This window comes from Benincasa hispida, chromosome 6, assembly GCF_009727055.1.
Source record: "Benincasa hispida cultivar B227 chromosome 6, ASM972705v1, whole genome shotgun sequence".
In the NCBI taxonomy this organism is placed as follows: Eukaryota; Viridiplantae; Streptophyta; class Magnoliopsida; order Cucurbitales; family Cucurbitaceae; genus Benincasa; species Benincasa hispida.
The window spans coordinates 19,682,050-19,687,830 of NC_052354.1; positions in this window are offsets into that span (position 1 = coordinate 19,682,050).

Sequence of the window (5,781 nt, forward strand, 5' to 3'; positions counted from 1 at the left end):
GACTTCCGCAAAATAGTGTGCTAATGGTAATTTTCCTAATTTCTTTGTAGACTCTCAATCTCTGACGAATTACGACCTGGAGATTGAGAGGACGTTCAGACGAAGACTAAGAGACAACCGCCAATAACAAGACAGAACTCCAAGAATGGCGGAACAACTGGTAGAAAGGGCCGCGAACGTGAACAATATAATGGCAAACCCCATCCTTCTGGCAAATTACCACAATAGACCCATTCGGGACTATGCGTCGCCCAACCTCTATGATTTCTCTCCAGGAATCATAATGCCAACGTTAGATGGATCGAGGTTTGAAATGAAGTCGGTAATGTTGCAAATGATCCAGGCTGCAGAACAATTCGGAGGATGGCATGGCGAGGACCCGCACGCCCACCTCCTGAGCTTCATAGAAATCTGCAACACTTTTGTGTTCCCGAATATTTCTACCGAAGAACTTCGACTAACTCTATTTCCATTTTCTTTGTGTGATCAGGTGAGAAAATGGGCATACTCTCTCGAACCGGGAGAGATAACTTCGTGGGAACAAGTGGTGGAAAATTTTATGAAGATTATATTTCCCACCAACTAAGAATACTAGGAGAAGGAAATTAATAATAAATTTTGAACAAGAAGATGACGAATTGCTCAACGATGCTTGGTCGAGGTTTAAGCAGCTGGTAAGAGACTGTCCGCATAATGGCTTACCAGACTGTCTGCAGATGGAGATTTTTTACCAAGGACTGAATCCCTCTTCGAGACTGCTTCCAATACGGCAGTAGCTGGTGGTCTACGTGACAAAACATATGAGGAGGTAAAAAGTATACTTGATCGCATTTCCAAAAATCACGAGGATTGGCGAGAAAGCGATCAAAGGTTAATAATTAAAGATAATGATGCGAATAACGGGGCCATCGCATCCCTACAAAGCAAGATGACTGCGATGATGAGTTTGATACAAGGCATCGCAATTAACAGCACGAGAGCGAAGAAAGGGCAGGTCAACGCAATTGCTTAAACGATTGCAAGTTGTGTCATTTGTGGAGATGCTCATTCGATGGAAGAATGCCCAGAAAATCCGTAATCGGTATGCTTCATGAAAACTAATCCCTACTCTGACACATACAACCCTGGGTGGAGAAATCACCCAAATTTCGCGTGGAAAAATCAGTAACAAAGCTTTCGATCTATGGCACAAAAAGGACGACCACCCGGATTTTTCCCATGGAATGATAGTCAGATGAGCAATCATGTCAGTAGTTTGCAATCATTGCAATCTTCTTCCTTAGAGAGCTTGCTGAAGCAGTACATTGAGAAAAACGAATTAGTGCTTCAAAATCAAGCAACATCCATTTGAAACCTCGAAATTCAGATGGGACAAATTGCGGGCAAGCTGAAAAATAAGTCGCAAGGAGCACTGCTGAGCTCAACTGAGCTTCCTCGCAACGCTAGGGGTATCGAGAAGGAAAAATGCTTAGCAGTCTCTGTGCTAAGCGACAAAATGACTGCAGAAGAAAGGGAGGAACCCATCGTGACCAATTTGAATGCCGGGGGTGATAACCGACGACCCTGCGTGAACCTAATAGTTTAGAGAAGCCTGAGGAAAGAAAACAGACCCTAAGTTGCGTTATCACCCTTAAGCTCTAGATCTTGAGACAGAAAAAGTCCACAACAACCACCAATTGACTCCGCCACAAAAGACTGAAAGAGGAACCAAAAATTGCAGAACAAAAAACATCGCAATAAGGGGGACTGCAGCGCAAAATGCATGATCCACAAAAATGTCGTGAACCCTAGGATCTTCACTATCTCATGCTCTATGGAGGACGTCTACAGTGGCCAAGCACTATGTGATCTTGGGGCAAGTTAAACATAATGCGCTATCAATCTTCAAACAATTGAATGCCGAACTCTTGCCCAACAAAGAAACTCTCCTGCTCGCGAATAGATCCGATAACCCTGACAGAAGAGTTGAAAAAATGTCGAATTTCTCAATGATAATATTCTACTCGGTCAAGACTTCTCATTTTGGATTATAAAAGCGGAACGAAGATGCGCCCATCATAATTGGGACGACCATTCCTTTCGACGGTTGCGGCCCAAATTATGTAGCAAGGTGGGAGATTATTAATGAAATTCATGGGGAAAAACTCCGGATTAAGGATAGATCCCAGAGGACCAAAGAAAGAGAGAAAAACACCGTGAACATGAAAAACCAAGCGAAAATACATGGTCTGGTCTTATTCAAATGACGCAACTCATCAGAGGACGGCAGGTTTGTGAAGCTATCACTTTGCTCGATCAATACTTCTCCACTACCTTCGAAATTTTTTCACTTTTTTCAATCCTAATCTATCCTTATTTTACCTATTGCATTTCAAATCAATATATAATATAAATAAAAAAAAACTTATTGTTTTTGTTTAAATCATTTGACCCTCTCTTTTATTCTGTTTACAATGATTAAGGCACATGGATTTGCGGAGGATGTTTCAAGAAGAAGCAACTTATCTCATTCCGTCACTGCAATCCAAAGAAGATAGATCATCGCAAAGAAAGATTCATCAATACACAATGCAGGCGACAACGCAAATTTGGGGGTTGTATTCTTCCTTCACTTTATTTCAAATTTTGCACTATCGCATCGCATTTTAGTTTTAAAAGTTTTAACACTGCATCTTCTTTAATTACCACAATCATTTGACATGGATAAATTTAGTAAGTTACCGCATGCTGTCTCTTTACCAATTATGATTTTAATGATGAAAAACATACTTCTATTCCTTTCGTATATACTAGAGTCAACTTAATTTTAAGATAGTTACCTCATGAAATATTTCTAGAAGTTAGGAGTCTGCTAGCTTTCTTTCAAACTCTCTTTACGAAGCTTTCTCCGAACATCGCATGACTTCTTTCAATCTTTTGGCAATGAGGACATTGCCACATTTTAAATTTGGGGGTGAGGTATTTATTTTCGACCTTGCTATTTTGAAAAAAAAAAAGAAAAAAAATAGAGAATAAGAAAAGAAGGAAAATAACAACTCCACTGTCAACGCAATGGAAAATTCATATTGATAAGAGTTAAGTTGCCGTAGTTGGATGTTCGCATGACACACGTGGGGGCAAGACAAAACGAAAGTAAGTTGCTATATAATGACCGCAACTCCGCTGCCAAGTAAGTAAGAGTTTAATCTGAGAAAGAACGCATTACTCGTAGTTAGATGTCCACATGACACATGTGGGGGCAAGCCAAAACGAAGGCAAGGCACTTGGATCAGTGCAAGGTCAGAAAAAAAATAATAATGTCAAGACATATGCAAGGATAAAATCATTTAACACCCTAGTGAAAAAGTTTTCTTTTTTAAATAAATCATGCGATGTCCCGAAATTTAGTAAAGTCCTTTTGAAGGTTAAACTTGCGGTCCCTAGGTCTTAGAAATATTTTAAGAAGAGACATGAGTAAGACTTAAGGAAATTTTGGTGTATAAGAGCTAAATGAGGTATCCTTGAGAAATCTAGGAAAAGAGAATTGCGGTCGACTTACTAAAGGAACTCTTTAGCTTATGCTTAAGGACAAGCATTGTTTAAATTTGGGGGTGTGATAACGGGCAGAAATGCATGTTATAATAGTGCTAAGTTCTTAAACAATGCTAGCTTGCGTTGATAAAACATGTTAGATTGTGTCCAAAAAGCATCAAATTCATAATATTGTGGTCGCATGCATTCATCGCATAGAAACAATTGATTTTTGTATTTTTATGCAGAATATGCGTTGACGCAAGGCAAAAAGAGCGATAACAGGAAATCATTAGTCGAGCACAGTATTACCGCAAGGCTTTGCGGTGATTTGTGTTCACAAACATCTGCTCAAGAAGGACTGCCGCAAAGAGCCGACGCAACTTGGTGGGCGCATCCGGATGAAAGGTATAATTAATCACGATGGGACAGAAAGTTGATGATGGTCGAATCCGAATTAAGTTGACAGCCGCTAACGATAACAAGTACATTCAGCTTTTCGGTGACAAATATTTGGCGCATCAGTCAGAGAATTAAAGCCATCTCATCTGTGCAATCATAAGAGAGAAGCCACCTTTCACCTGAAGCTCTATAAATATCAAAGACATCCTTTAGAAAAGGGGTTCGGAAGTTCCGATGTTCACCTGTTCACCAATTTAAGAGCTTTAGCCGTGTTCATAGTTTCTTTTTTTTTTTTTTAAGGCAGAGCAAGAGAAGAGTAGAGATGCCGGAGATCGCTCAGGGAAACTTGAGAGAGAACCCTGAGGCGTAAAGCAGAGAGCGGGCCAATTCTTACGAGAGTGAGATTATCTTTTGAACACGAGTAGAAAAGATAGTGTAAAAGCCTGGGAAGCAAGAGATTGCTACCAGGCTCTTTATTTGATTCTTGTATTTTTGTTTTATACTTCATCTTTATATTTATACAATGGAAGTTCTTATTCTACACCTGTTCACTCTCTTAGCACGCATGAGTAGCTAAACTAGTCAAATGGGTTGAAAAGAACTAAGCTAACATGACCTAGGATTTTCATTACTTGCGATTATCTTGTTGTATGCTGTGCCAAAAATCCCTTTAAAGCTACTCGAGAGAGAGTCTAAAGAAAGAACCTAAGACTCGAGAGAGCTAGGTTAGAATCTAGACTCGAGAGAGCAAGATTAGAACTGCATAAGCAAGAGATAGAAACTTAGAGATAAGCTCTGTTTACCAACCTGCATCGCATGTATCCTAGAGATAGGCATGATATTATGTGGTCGCCTTATTTGTGTATGTCATTGTGTCATCGCATAAATAAGAATAGAGGCTTATGTGTAGGTCCTATAGACTTATCGCATATATCGCATGCGTTCTAGCATTAGAAGTTGTAGCATTCGCATCGAAAGATGATTTACTATTGTATGTGTGTTGCATGATCGCAAAGCATGAACGCATCCTAGGAAGTGTTAGCCGAAACCCTTCTCAACTGTTCACCGCATACTCATCGTATCTTCCGTTTGATCAACTCTTTTCGAACTCCGCCGCATTTGTTTATTTTCATTACTGCAAACAACAACCTCAATAACTATTGATTTATTTGGTTACTACAAAGTTTTCCTAAAAATTACCACCGCAACCTGTTTTCCCAAGTCCCTGAGTTTGACCCTGGACTTACCAGGAAATTTAGTGGGGTTTACACTTGGATTCCACTGAGAAAACTTGAGTGCTCAATGCATTTTCACCATCGTATTTCATCCATAATTCCACATCATAAAATAACGCATCATTTGGGCCCTAAGGGGTACCCATGTTTTGGAGGGAGTGAGAAGATAGACCAATGTGGGTTCAGTGGACATCCTACGTGCGTGCCGCAGCCGTCCGTACAGTCGGTGTGGTATGGCACGTGTGTGTGTGATGATTATTTTTAATAAAAAATATTATTTTATTATTTTATTAATCGAAAAAAGGGGGAAACGGTCCGTTCGTCTGCCCATCTTGTTCTTTTTTGTCCACACACGTTTTGTGGTGGAGCGCTCTTCTCGCTTCCTATAATTCGACGTTTGAGGCCTATAAAAGGCGAAGCCTTCAGAAGTTCGTAACACAGAATTCATTTATTCATTCCCTATTTCATTTTCCTCTCATCCACTATCTTAGCTTTTCAAGCAGTGAGTTTAGAAAGGGCGTACGTTTCGGTCGATAACGGTACATTTCTGATCAATTTTCATTTGACTTTTTTATCCTGGGGACGACGTGGCAATTTTCAGACCTGCTTGTACACTTGGGAACCGTCCATTCCA